The sequence below is a fragment of the Macaca thibetana genome, chromosome 15 (genome assembly GCF_024542745.1).
Source record: "Macaca thibetana thibetana isolate TM-01 chromosome 15, ASM2454274v1, whole genome shotgun sequence".
Classification (NCBI taxonomy): Eukaryota; Metazoa; Chordata; class Mammalia; order Primates; family Cercopithecidae; genus Macaca; species Macaca thibetana.
In genome coordinates, this window is record NC_065592.1 from 8,886,572 (window position 1) to 8,901,047 (window position 14,476).

The following is a 14,476-nucleotide window of genomic DNA, read 5'->3' on the forward strand; positions in this document are numbered from 1 at the left end:
TTGGTGCGGTGCGTAAGCAGTACAGCTGTCTTTGGGCAAAGCTCTAAATCAAGTGCAGGGGCATAGGAGCCAGAGAGGCTGGGTTCCAATTCTGACTCAGTCACTTCTGGTGAGACTGGGGCCTGCCATTTACTTTTTATTTGAGATGGAGTCTCTCTCTGTCACCCGGGCTGTAGTGCAGTAGCATGATCTCAGCTCACTGCAACCGCCACCTCCCAGGTTCAAGCGATTCTCCTGCCTCAGCCTCCAGAGTAGCTGGGATTACAGGGGTGTGCCACCACGCCCAGCAAATTTTCTTGTTTGTTTGTTTTGAGAGACGGAGTCTTGCTCTGTCGCCCAGGCTGGAGTGCAGTGGCGCGATCTCGGCTTACAGCAACCTCCGCCTCCCCGGTTCAAGTGATTATCTTGCCTCTGCCTCCAGAGTAGCTGGGATTACAGGTGTCTGCCAACACGACGGGCTGATTTTTGTATTTTCAGCAGAGACAGAGTTTCACCATGCTGGCCAGGCTGGTCTTGAACTCCTGACCTCAGGTGATTCACCTGCTTTGGCCTCCCAAAGTGCTGGGATTACAGGCATGAGCCACCGCGCCTGGCCTAATTTTTGTATTCTTAGTAGAGATGGGGTTTCACCATGTTGCCCAGGCTGGTCTCGAACCGCTGTTCTCAGGTGATCCGCCCGCCTCAGCCTCCCAAAGTTCTGGGATTACAGGCATGAGCCACCGTGCCTGGCCTCACCATTCACTTCTCTGTGTCTCAGTCCCAGGCCTGCACAATGGTCATATCACTGTCAGAGGTGTCTGAACCAGGGCAATTCCATGTTGAATGGGGCTGGGCAAAATGAGGCTGAGACCTACTGGACTGCTGCATTCCCAGACAGTGAAGGCATTCTAAGTCACAGGATGGGATAAAGGCTGGCACAAAATACAGGCCATAGAGACCTTGCTGATAAAACAGGTTGCAGTTAAGAGGCTGGCCAAGACCCACCAAAACCAAGATGAGCAACCAGAGTGACCTCTGGTTGTCCTCATTTCTAGACTCCCACCAGCTCCATGACAGTTTACAAATACCGTGACAATGACAGGAAGTTACCCTCTAGGGTCTAAAAAGGGGAGGCATGAATAATCCACTCCTTGTTTAGCATATCATCAAGAAATAACCATAAACATGGGCAACCAGCAGCCCGCAGTGCTGCTCTATGGTGTAGCCATTCTTTTATTCCTTTACTTTCTTTTTTTTTTTTGAGACAGAGTCTTGCTCTGTTGCCCAGGCTAGAGTGCAATGGTGTGATCTCAGCTCTGCCTCCTGGGCTCAAGTGATTCTTCTGCCTCCTGAGTAGCTGGGATTACAGGCGCATGCAAACACGCCTGGCTAATTTTTGTATTTTTTTTTTTTTTTGAGACGGAGTCTTGCTCTGTCGCCCAGGCTGAAGTGCAATGGCCAGATCGCGGCTCACTACAAGCTCCGCCTCCCGGGTTCACGCCATTCTCCTGCCTCAGCCTCCCAAGTAACTGGGACTACAGGCGCCCGCCACCTCACCTTGCTAGTTTTTTTTATTTTTTAGTAGAGACGGGGTTTCACCGGGTTAGCCAGGATGGTCTCGATCTCCTGACCTTGTGATCCGCCCGTCTCGGCCTCCCAGAGTGCTGGGATTACAGGCTTAAGCCACCGCGCCCAGCAATTTTTGTATTTTTAGTAGAGATGGGGTTGGCCAGGCTGATCTCGAACTCCTGACCTCAGGTGATCTGCCCACCTCAACCTCCCAAAGTTCTGGGATTACAGGGGTGAGCCACCATGCCTGGCCTATTCCTTTACTTTCTTTTTTTTCTTCTTCTTCTTTTTTCTTCTCACTCTGTTGCCGGACTGGAGTCCAGTGGTGTGATCTTGGCTCCCTGCAACCTCCACCTCCTGGGTTCAAGCGATTCTCCTGCCTCAGCCTCCCAAGTAGCTGGGACTACAGGCCTGCACCACCAGGCCCAGCTAATTTTTGTATTTTTAGTAGAGATGGGTTTTCATCATGTTGGCCAGGATGATCTCGATCTCTTGATCCGCACGCCTTGGCCTCCTAAAGTGCTGGGATTACAGGCATGAGCCACCACGCCCAGCCTCCCTTTACTTTCTTAATAAACTTGCTTTTACTTTACTCTATGGACTCACCCTGAATTCTTTCTTGCCAGAGACCCAAGAACCCTTTCTTGGGGTCTGGATCTGGACCCCTTTCCTACAATGCCACCTCCCAGCTGGGGTTCTTGTGCTGATCAAAATGCTTCCCAGCCTGGGCCTGACACACAGTAAGTGCCCTGCCCCTCTCACTCCGGAGGCAGTGGCTAAACCTCAAGTCTCTGGGGCCCCCAAAATCTGGGTCAATACCCAGTTCTGTCCCTTGGCTGGCTTCACAACCTCCCGGTGTCTCTTTCTGGGTCCGTAAAGCCGGGGGGATACTACTCCTGCCCTTGCACACCACATTATGTCAATGTCCGCTTTCCAAATTCCCAGCCCGGAATCACCTCCCCTGTGACTGTTTTGCAATCAGCGGGGACCGTCGGCAGGGAGGAAGGTTGGAGGAAAGCCCAAGGAACTTTGTGTCAGGTCCCAGTTTCTGCCAGCTGAGACCTGGGGCAAGCGACACCGCCTCTGCCTCAGCTGTTCACCTAAAAAAAAGGATGTCCTTCATCTACGCATGGGGCTCTGTGGGGCTTGGGTGGGGCACGCGGACGGCTACAGAACGTCAGGCAGCCACTTCCTTATGGTTACACCAGAAAGGGAGAGTATTTCCCTCCACCCTTACTTTACCGACCGGGAAACAGGACGACAAGTGCGCTGCACCTCAACCCGGAGCGAGGGCATTCAGCCGCCACCCCCTCAGCATTCTAGGAAGCTGAGGCGCAGAGAGAGCCAGGCTGGACCACAGGTTACACTGCGGGCAGGGCTTGGCTGATGCAGGAAGCGGTTCCTCCCCAGTGGGATGAGTGGGATCAGGGGCAGGTACCCCAAGGAGAGCCCGGGCTTCCAGCTTAGCTTCCTGTTCCTATCGCAGCTGTCCAAGGGCCACTGAATGTTCCCAAATGCCCCTCCCCAGAAAGGTCCCGTGCCAGGGCTTCCTGGCAGGGAGCAGGGCATTTAGGAAAGCTGAGGCCCAGCGACAGGCAGGGGCTGGCCTGAGGTCCCACAGCTCAGGCGGGCGAAGCCCCCAGTCTGGGCTCAGCCCTCCCCCGCTCAGCGGCGCGGCCTCGTGGCGCTCTCAGCCCTCCCTTCCCGGGGTCGCGGCCCTGCAGGGACTTGCCCAGCGGGGACGCGCCGGGCCTCCCCGAGGTCTGCGCCCGGCTGCAGCCGCGGGATGAAAGGGGAATCCGCCGAAACCTGCCTCCCTCCTCAGCTCGCCCGCCCCTCCCTCAGCCGGATCTGGCTGGGGGCGGCGGGCTTTGAAGTCTGCGCCCGCGGCCCCCGCGCTCGGACGGCTCCGGAGACTCCGGGAGGCCGACTTGAAAGCGGGAGCCGCGGGCCGGTCCAGCCTTCCCGGGACAGGGCCGGGGAGAGCGGGGAGGAGGAGGGTAGGGGCGGGAGGAGGAGAAGAGGGAGAGGGAAAGGGAGGGGGCGGAGGGAGGGACAAATGATCCCGCCTGATGCCCTCCCCAGGGGCCCAAGGGCGGCCCAGCCCCGCGCTAGGAGCGATGAATGAGTTATCCGGGCATTCAAGGCCCTGCCATGGGTGCCCTGCTGCGCCACCCGTTCCTTCCTCCCTCTCGGCCCCTTGGCCAGACACAACTGGTTCTCAGCTACTGCCTCACTCCGGCCTTAGCACTCCGGCCTTAGCACACGCTGTTCCTTCTGCCACGAGCGCCTTTCCCATCTTCCCCTCCCAGGCTCCAGCCTCAGCTCCTCCCTGCGGGGGATGGGAGGGAAGGGCGTCCTCTCTTCCTGTGGGGCCTCCCATAAACCGCCTCCCCACCAGCTTTCCAGGTGCCCTCCTCCCCGGTCCCCTGCCTCAGCGTCCCCCAAGGCTGCTCAGACTCTGGTAATCTCTGGCCCAGAACCCCAGCTGTGAACACCTGGAGGGAATCCTCGCATCCCCCAGGCTGGACAGCTGTGGGTGGGCGCAGGAGACAGGGAGAGGGGGTCCTTCAATAATAGCGATCACAATACTAATAAGCCTTGGGTACCGGCCAGTGTGAGGGCGGCTGCTGAGAGAATTCCAGGGTCCTAGAGCCCATCGGCCCTGCGCACTAGAGCCTTATAGCTTCCAATGCACCCATGCACGCGCACCATAGCCTCTTTCTCCTCCCTGCCCATCAGATTGCAAAGCCAGGTGACCCGTCTCCCCACCTCCAGCTGGGACCTCTTCCTCACAGCAGAGGGCCCCCAGCTGCTGCCTCCGCCCTTGGGCTCAACCACTGGCAGCCCCTAGAAAGCTCCAGCCCCACCCCCAGGGTTCTCTGTTCTCAGAGTCCCAGGAAGCTTTGCAACTGTCTCCTGGAACCCTCTCCTCTGCCCACCTGTTGGTCTGATTGCCTGGTTTCTCCCAGCTCCCCAGAGCTGCTGGCTGAGGACTGAGTTTTTGTTCCAAGTTGCAGATGAGGACACTGAGGCCCACACAGAAGTCGAGGTCTCAAAGCTGGTGGGATTGAGGTGGCCATGCCGGCCCCTGAGGAGCCAAGAGAGAGGGGCCTCCAACAGGCTATGTCTGATAGGACAAGAGCCCCGCCATCTTCACAAGACTCCACCATCTTCAAGTATCAAGTTTCCATGTCTCAAAACTGTCCGCAAATGTCAACCCCGCCCATAGCTTCAACAGAGCATAAGGCTGTAACTGCAATAGAGCCTCACACAGTCCCCCATAGTCACAACCAGCCAGCACTTCCTCAACTCCTCCCCATAGAATCTTTCCTCAAAGCACACTTCCAGGCCGGACGCGGTGGTTCACGCCTGTAATCCCAGCACTTTGGGAGGCTGCTGTGGGCAGATCATCTGAGGTCAGGAGTTCAAGACCAGCCTGGCCAACATGGTGAAACCCGGTCTCTACTAAAAATACAAAAAATTAGCTGGCTGTGGTGGCAGGCGCCTGTAATCCCAGCTACTCGGGAGGCTGAGGCAGGAGAATTGCTTGAATCCGGGAAGCGGAGGTTGCAGTGAGCTGAGATCCCACTATTGCACTCCAGCCTGGGCAACAGGAGTGAAACTCCGTCTCAAAAACAAAACAAAACAAAACAAAAAGCACACTTCCCCCTCCAGGCCCTTTAAAAAGCCTCAGGCTATATGAGAAGCTTGCTCCCTAGCCTGCTGGCCAGAAACCCTTCTCAGGTTTACTCTTAATAAATCCATCTCCAGGCCGGCGCGCGGTGGCTCACGCCTGTAATCCCAGCACTTTGGGAGGCCAAGGTGGGTGGATCACGAGGTCAGGAGATTGAGACCATCTTGGCTAACACGGTGAAACCCCGTCTCTACTAAAAAATATAAAAAATTAGCCGGGCGTGGTGGCGGGCACCTGTAGTTCCAGCTACTCGGGAGGCCGAGGCAGGAGAATGGTGTGAACCCGGGAGGCAGAGCTTGCAGTGAGCCGAGATTGCGCCACTGCACTCCAGCCTGGGTGAAAGAGTGAGACTCCTTCTCAAAAATAAATAAATAAATAAATAAATAAAAATAAAAATAAATCCATCTCCACTGTAGAGCTGCCTTCTTGCCTCTTCTTTCCTTCATCTTTCTATTCCAACACTTGCTGCTAAAACCCAGGATGAGTGTTGGGGCAGAGAACTCTCCTGCAACCCAGGAAGCAGTGGGCCCCGACAGCTCATCCTGGGCTAATTCTTGGATCCTGAGGGTTCTCTGGCTTCTCGCCTCGTCCTTCCACCCTTTGTCTTTTTTTTTTTTTTTTTGAGACGGAGTCTCGCTCTGTTGCCCAGGCTGGAGTGCAGTGGTCAGATCTCGGCTCACTGCAAGTTCCGCCTCCTGGGTTTATGCCATTCTCCTGCCTCAGCCTCCCGAGTAGCTGGGACTACAGGCGCCCGCCACCTCATCCGGCTAGTTTTTTTGCATTTTTTTAGTAGAGACAGGGTTTCACCATGTTAGCCAGGATGGTCTCGATCTCCTGACCTCGTGATCCACCCGCCTCGGCCTCCCAAAGTGCTGGGATTACAGGCGTGAGCCACCGCGCCCGGCCCCCTTTGTCTTTTTTTAAAGTGATTTGCCTGGGTAATTGACTGACAGGACAGGACTTCGAGGCTCTGGCCAGGGATACCCCCGGATGGGTTCTCAAAATTCCGAGACCCAGAATTTTGCCTCCAACTGCTGGATCTGAGCAATTTACTTTCTGTTTCTCCCCCACGGCTCCAGTTTGAGAGGTCCTTTGCCGGTTCCTTCTACACCAGACACTAATTGGTAAGGTTTACCCCTGCTTGTCTGTCCTGTGCTACCCAGGAAACTCAGGTCCGCAGTTCCGGTCCCCTGGGGACAATCAGGACCATCAGGGACCTTGGGAGGGTGATGTTCAGGGATGCCTGACCTCTCCCCTCAGTCTACCTCCTCTTGAGAGGATCTCCCATCTCTGCCCTTTTTCTGGGGATGCCTAGTCCAATGGCAGACACCGCTGACCTTCCCTTGTCAAATCTCAATGGGCTCCAATCAATCTCAAATTCCTCCTTCCTCCCCTCTAGGTTTCCTGATTTGTAAACTTTCTAAACTTGGTATAAAGGGGGACATTAAAGTGAAGTGTCTTATATTCTTTTGCAATACTGCCTGGCCTCAGTACAAATTGGACAAGGGCAACCACTGGCCTGAAAACGGTACATTCGACCACCAAGTTTTAAGGGATTTAGATAACTTCATTTATCGAAATAGCAAACGGCAAGAAGTTCCTTCATTTACCTTTGCTCACGTCTTTCCCTCTGCCAAGATTGTTCCCCACAGCTCTAATTCGTTCCTCAATCTCTGTTGTTGGCATAAAGGGCATTCAGAAAACTCCCTTCCAAACACCCCCCTTATATTGTTCCTTTTGGGACGTCACCCCATACATTCCTTCCTGTTAATCCCACATTGCCCTGTGCCTCTTTTTTTTTTTTTTTTTTTTTTTTTTTTGAGACGGAGTCTCGCTCTGTCGCCCAGGCTGGAGTGCAGTGGCGCAATCTCGGCTCACTGCAAGCTCCGCCTCCCGGGTTCACGCCATTCTCCTGCCTCAGCCTCCCGAGTAGCTGGGACTACAGGCGCCCGCCCCTGCGCCCGGCTAATTTTTTCTATTTTTAGTAGAGACGGGGTTTCACCATGGTCTCGATCTCCTGACCTTGTGATCCGCCCACCTCGGCCTCCCAAAGTGCTGGGATTACAGGCGTGAGCCACCGCGCCCGGCCCTGCCCTGTGCCTCTTCTAAGTAGAGACCTGTTGCACAAATGAGTGGCTTCCTCCACCTTTGGGCTCTTGGCCAAAGCCATCCTCACTTACTTTTATGCCAGGAACCAAAATTCTCCCTACCTGAAGATAAGGAGCCAACACCTGACCTTAGCATTATCACTCAAACCAATCCTATTGTTTGGGACACAAATTATCCAATCGTGGCGGCCCACCGCTCCCCAATAAAATTTCATTAAAGGATCCTTCTCATTAGATTACAGTCTGACAGTATTCCCTCAGCCCTGAGAAGCTTCGGGGACTCACGCCCATCGTCTCCCAACTGTTAACTGCCAACATCCTCATTCCAACCCATTCCCCTCATAACACCCCGACTCTCCCCATCTGGAAACTGGACGGGTCCTACCGGCTTGTCCAGGACCTTCATCAAATCAATTCTGCTGTCATCCCTACACACCCAGTCATTCCTAATCCCTATACACTCCTCTCCAGAATCACCCCTCATACCAGCCATTTTTCAGTACTAGACCTTAAAGATGCCTTTTTCGCTATACCTCTACACCCTTCCTCCCAAAACCTGTTTGCTTTTACCCGATGGATCCAGATACCAACATTTCCCAACAGCTCATATGGACTGTCCTCCCCCAGGGTTTCAGGTACAGTCCCCCAACTTTTTTGGACAAGCCCTTCAAGCAGACCTCTCTAAGCTTTGCCAAACACCTCGCATCCTCCTTCACTATGTCGATGACCTGCTGCTCTGTTCCCCTTCAGAGGAACTCTCTATTCAGCATACTGTCACCCTTTTAAACTCCCTCACCCAGTACAGCTACCAGGTGTCCAAAAAAAAAAAGGCCCAATTAGCTTCCTCCAGAGTTTCATACCTGGGCCTCATGATTACCCGTGCCACTTGGGAAATTCCCTCAGCACACAAGCAGATGGTCCAGAGCATCCCATTCCCTCATACCAAAAGAGACTGTCTGTCTTTCTTGGGACTCATCGGGTATTTCCAGCTATGAATTGCCAATTTTGTAGTCATTGCCAAGTCATTATAGGAGGCCTCAAAGGGAAACCTTGCTGAGCTTATTGTCCCTACCCCTGAACTTCATCATGCTTTGTCCCACCTAAAAGAAGCTCTAACCCGGGCCCCTGCTTTGGGTCTCCTTAACCCCAGCTGACCTTTCCATTTATACTTACACAGCTCCCAAAACTGAGCGTTAGGCCTTTTGGCCCAGTCCACAGGGGACTCTCTTCAACCTGTTGCATACTTCTCCAAGCAGCTAGATGTTATCTATAAAAGTTGGCCTCTTTGCCTGAAAATTTTAGCCACAGCCTCTTTAATTATCCCAGAGGCGCAAAAGTTCACCTTCTATAAACCCCGGCAAGTTTATTCATCACATGACTTGCAAGATATGCTCAGCCACAGGGCACTTCAAACAGTATCCCCTTCCTGCATCCAGACCCAGCACTCAACCATTCTCCAATCCTTTCTCTCCCTCCGTAGATGCTCCCCTCCCAACCCCACCACCCTTGTACCCTCAACACCCCTCTTAGAGTCATCCCTGCACTCCTGCACCAATATCACTGATGACTCCCTTATCACGTTCCATCATTTAACCAACACACCTATAAAGGGAGCTCCAGGCTGGTTTCTAGACAGCAGTGTGTCCAGAGTTCCTCCTTTCTCAGCAGGGTATGCTATCATGGAAGGATGCAGTGATGACATCCCCGTCCTCCCTCCCTAAAGAGTCGTAGAAGCCTCTACCTTACCAGCAGGCACATCTTCCCAGCAGGCAGAGCTAATAGCCATAACCAGGGCCCTAACCCTAGCAGCAGGAAAACAGGTCAATATTTACACCGACTCCAAATATGCATAGGACATCATTCATTCCCGTGCCCAAATTTGGAGTGAATGCAGTTTCCTCACCACAAAGTGAAACCCGTTTGTTTTTTTTGTTTGTTTGTTTGTTTGTTTTTTTGAGGCGGAGTCTTCACTCTGTCGCCCAGGCTGGAGTGCAGTGGCGCAATCTCGGCTCACTGCAAGCTCCGCCTCCCGGGTTCGCGCCATTCTCCTGCCTCAGCCTCCCGAGTAGCTGGGACTACAGGTGCCCGCCACCGCGCCCAGCTAATTTTTTTGTATTTTAGTAGAGACGGGGTTTCGCCATGTTAGCCAGGATGGTCTCGATCTCCTAACCTCGTGATCCGCCCGTCTCGGCCTCCCAAAGTGCAGGGATTACAGGCGTGAGCCACCGCGCCCGGCCGAAACCCGTTTGTTAATGGAAAGCTCATTCACCATTTGTTACAGGCTGCCTTGCTCCCAAAATGTGGCAATAATTCACTGCAGGCAACACCAATCAAATGAGGGTCATATTTCCTTAGGAAATCGCAAGGCTGACAAATGAGCCACAATGGCCTCAGCAAATCAAGAAATTCCCCAATATCTTTTTTTTTTTTTTTTTTTTTTTTTTTTTGAGATGGAGTCTCGCTCTGTCCTCTGTCACCCAGGCTGGAATGCAGTGGGGCGATCTTGGCTCACTGCAACCCTCTGCCTCCCAGGTTCACCTGCCTCAGCCTCCCGAGTAGCTGGGAATACAGGCGCCCGCCACCATGCCCAACTAATTTTTTGTATTTTTAGTAGAGAGGGGGTTTCACTATGTTTGCCAGGCGGGTCTCAATCTCCTGACCTCAGGTGATTTGCCCGCCTCAGCCTCCCAAAGTGCTGGGATTACAGGCGTGAGGCCAGTATATTTTTCCTTTAACCTGGAACAACCCTCTCTTTTACCTGCTTCAACAAACGCAATAATTGGCTGCTGCTGGGGCACTTTTTTTTTTTTGAGATGGAGCCTCACTCTTGTCACCCAGGCTGGAGTGCAGTGGCATGATCTCAGCCCATTGCAGCCTCCGCCTCCTGGGTTCAAGCAATTATCCTGCCTCAGCCTCCCGAGTAGCTGGGATTACAGGTGCCTACCACCATGCCCGGCTAATGTTTTGTACTTTTAGTAGAGATGGGTTTTTGCCATGTTGGGCAGGCTGGTCTCGAACTCCTGACCTCAGGTGATCCGATCCGCCTGCCTCAGCCACATTACAGGCGTGAGCCACTGCGGCCAGGGCACTTTTTTAAGCTCCCTATTGCTTCATCAGTAATAAGCTGCTCCTCCCAGAAGCAGACAGGAACGCCATCCTCCAGGACATTCATGACAATTTCATGCCAATCAGTTCTCTATCCAACAATTCCTGGACATCCACATCTACAAGACCCCAGAAATAAAAGCACAGCTTAAACCATTTCTCAACAATGCCCCATATGTCAAAGGGTCTCCCCTCAATCAAATTTAAAACCCCCTCTTTTCCACCCCATCAAACCCGAGGACATCTGCCAGGACAAGATTGGCAGGTTAACTTCACCCATATGCCCCCTGTGAGGAGGCTCCGATTTCTCCTTGTGTTAGTAAATGCCTTTTCAGGACGTGTTGAGGCTTTCCCTACCACCAATCAAAGAGCCTCTACTGTGGCCACCAAACTACTCACAGAAATTGTCCCCAGATTCGGGGTCCCCTCTTCATTGCAATCTGGTAATGGTCTCGAATTCACCATCCAAATCACCTCAAATATATATACATATTTGAGACCGAGTTTTGCTCTTGTTGCCCAGGTTGGAGTGCAATGGTATAATCTCAGCTCACTGCAACCTCTGCCTCCCGGGTTCAAGCAATTCTCCTGCCTCAACCTCTTGAGTAGGTGGGATTACAGGTGCCCACCACCACGCCCAGATAATTTTTTGTATTTTTAATAGAGAAGGGGTTTCACCATATTGGCCAGGCTGGTCTCGAACTCCTGACCTCAGGTGATCCACCCGCCTTGGCCTCCCAAAGTGCTGGGATTACAGGCATGAGCCACCAGGCCCGGCCTTTTATAAAAGCCCTTCATATTACCTAGAAATTCCATATTCCTTACTGACCTCCATCTTCTGGGAAGGTAGAAAGGATGAATGGTATTCTAAAAAATACTCTCACAAAATTCTCCTTACAAACCCACAAAGACTGGACCACCTTATTGCCCTTCGTCCTTCTCAAAATTAGGGCTCTCCCTCGCAAACCCCTAATGATTAGCGCATTTAATTCATGTCCGGGAGACCTCTGGCCTCTTTTACGCCATCTCAAAAATCCCCTTCACCGCCCGATTCCCTCGTTACTCCGCTCCTACAGGCAGTCCGAAGTTTCATTTGGAAATATGTGAACCATACCTTACCCCAATCACTCCCAAGCATAGATGACCCCTCTCTCCATCAGGGAGACTAGGTTCTCCAAACCCCAAGAGAAATCCCCGGCAACCCTCTTAACCCAAGCGGGACGGCCCTTATTAGATTATTCTAGCTACCCCATGGCCACTAAGCTCAAGGGAATTCCTAATCGGTTCCACCCCTGATCCCTCAAAAAACCATCCAGCCCCCCACCAACTCAGAGTAAAACCCTCTCAATCTTTTCCTGTGTTTCCACGGGGCCTACATCTGTCTGCCTAACCAGGATTCCCAAAGAAGAAACTTCCACCTAAACCTCTCTATTAAAAGCCTATCACCTGGGCGCAGTGGCTCATGCCTGTAATCCCAACACTTTGGGAGGCCGAAGCAGGTGGATCACGAGATCAGGAGCTCGAGACCAGCCTGACCAACATGGTGAAACCCCATCTCTACTAAAAATACAAAACTTAGCCAGTCATGGTGGTCCGCACCTGTAATCTCAGCTACTCAGGGGGCTGAGACAGGAGAATTGCTTGAACCCGGGAGATGGAGGTTGCGGTGAGCTGAGATCATGCCACTGCACTCCAGCCTGGTGACTCCATCTCAAATATAAAAATAAATAAAAGCCTATCAATCTTCTATGTCGCTTTGTCCCTACAATTTTTGCCTCTTCCTCACGCTCCTTAGCTCAGATGTTACCTTGTCCCCTCACAAGGAGCCTCTAGTTTCCCCTAATCAAATCTTTAACCTTCTGTGGGACTTATGGCTTCAAGGTACCTCCTAGGATCTCTCCCCCACCCAAATAACTTTCTTTTCCTTCTGCCTGATGTTCCTTCTCCCCTAAGTTTACTTTTCCTCACTACAATGGGATCTTCAGCCCGCATCAAGTCACTCCTCATCGCTAAGCCTCTGGAACGTTCTTTGAATCTCACTCAGCTCCTGCTGGGGCAAGCTAATACTTCCTATGCCCATAATTGTTGGATGTGCCTATCGCTCTCCTCGTTGTGGGCACCTACAGCCCTACCGACTCTTCTCCCCACAACGTTAACTCAAAAAACGTTCCTGACTTATAAACTCCAAAAGCGGTCTTCCTTCTTTGAAAGGGCAGACACTCTACTTGGCAATTACCCTACCCAATTTGCTAACCAAGCCAACAAACTGTTCCAAACATATTATAACTCTGTAACAAAATATGCCCACGGCCAGGCGCTGTGGCTCATGCCTGTAATCCCAACACTTTGGGAGGCGAGGTGGGCAGATGGTTTGAGGTCGGGAGTTCAGGAGCAGCCTGACCAACATGGTGAAACCCCATCTCTACTAAAAATACGAAATTTTAGCCGGATGTGGTGGCGCACACCTGTAATCCCAGCTACTCGGGGGGCCGAGGCAGGAGAACTGCTTGAACCTGGGAGGCAGAGGTTGCAGTGAGCCAAGATGGCAACACTGCACTCCAGCCTGGGCAACAGAGCGAGACCCCATCTCAAAAACAAAACACAAAATATGCTCCCCCGCCCCCTCTGTTGAAGGACCCTTTACTCTTCATATTCCTCTCCTTCAACGGGCTCCACTCTGTTTTTCAGCCACACAGGGCACGTCCCCCGTAGGATCCCTCACTTCAGGAGAATGTAACAAAACCATTTCTATCCAGCACCCTACAGACCATCAAACTAACCAGGTTGAATACCAAGTTTCATCAGAGGCCAACGGGTTGTTCCTCCAACGAGTTCGCTTTACAGAGCCCCCAACAGTCACAGCTACCTCCTTTAATCGCTCTGTCCCCAACACACATCTCTATCCGTGGCTATCCAAAACTGGTGCCACTTCAGATCGCATCAAATGTTCAAAGGTCGACTCCAAACACATCTTCACAATCATCAGAGCCTCCTTGCGTCTACACTGTCTGTTTGGAGCCAGGAACCCACCACAAAACAACCAAAGGCCCTTAATCCACCTTTTTTCCCTTCATATCTCTACCTGCATTTCCGAAGCAGGCTTGTCTTTCCTGCGTGGCACCAACACTTACCTCCGCCTCCCAACCAATTGGACAGGCACCTGTACTCTGGCCCCGCTTTCTTCAGTCTTCGGAATAATTCCCCCTAACCCATCCCTGCCGGTGCCTTCCACTCAGCATGCCAACAGACATCGCCTTATTGGCTATTCTGGGCATCAGCTCAGGCATTGGTTTAAGAGCTGGGGGATTAGCCACTTCACTCTCATATTTTAAGGCTCTCTCCACAGACCTACAAGAATCCTCAGAATATATAGCCAAGGGCCTTGTAAGAATTCAAGACCAGCTAGACTCCCTAGCGGGAGAAGTCCTCCAAAACCAGAGAGGACTCGACCTCCTTACAACAGAGAAGGGAGGTCTCTGCCTCTCTCGAGGGGAAGAATGCTGCTTCTATGTCAACCAGACAGGCTTGGTAAGGGATGCCATCCAAAACTTAAGGAAAGAGCTCAAAGAATGAGGGAGCGACAAGAAAACCAAATCAGTTCCTGGTTCAATGTTCCCCACCAACAGGATCACAGCCATCTCACAGCTGCCTCCCAATAACATCTGAAGACGGTGCTACTCCTCCAGTCAATCCTAAACCAGCAATCTCACGGCCCCCCTTTCAGCAGGAAGTAGCCAGAAAAATCATGCCAGCCCATCTCCCTATCTCACCAAAGAGTCTGGATTGATAGGACAAGACTGCTGCCATCTTAACGAGACTCCACCATCTTTTTTTTTTTTTTTTTTTTTTGAGAAAGAGTTTCACTCTTGTTGCCCAGGCTAGAGTGCAGTGGCACAATCTCTGCTCACCTCAACCTCCACCTTCTGGGTTCAAGCGATTCTCCTGTCTCAGCCTCCCGAGTAGCTGGGATTACAGGCACAAACCACCACGCCGGGCTAATTTTGTATTTTTAGTAGAA

At 52.3% G+C, this 14,476-nt stretch overlaps 1 protein-coding gene across 1 annotated transcript in view; it reads right to left on the reverse strand.

Annotated features, from left to right (window-relative positions):
- NTMT1 (N-terminal Xaa-Pro-Lys N-methyltransferase 1) overlaps positions 1-13,081 on the reverse strand; it is a 47,826-nt gene extending 34,745 nt beyond the window's left edge. Inside the window, exon 1 of the mRNA XM_050760320.1 lies at positions 13,078-13,081. The gene's annotated coding sequence lies outside the window, so the exon portion shown is untranslated. The remainder of the gene's footprint in view (positions 1-13,077) is intronic.
- Positions 13,082-14,476: the final 1,395 nt, after the last annotated feature.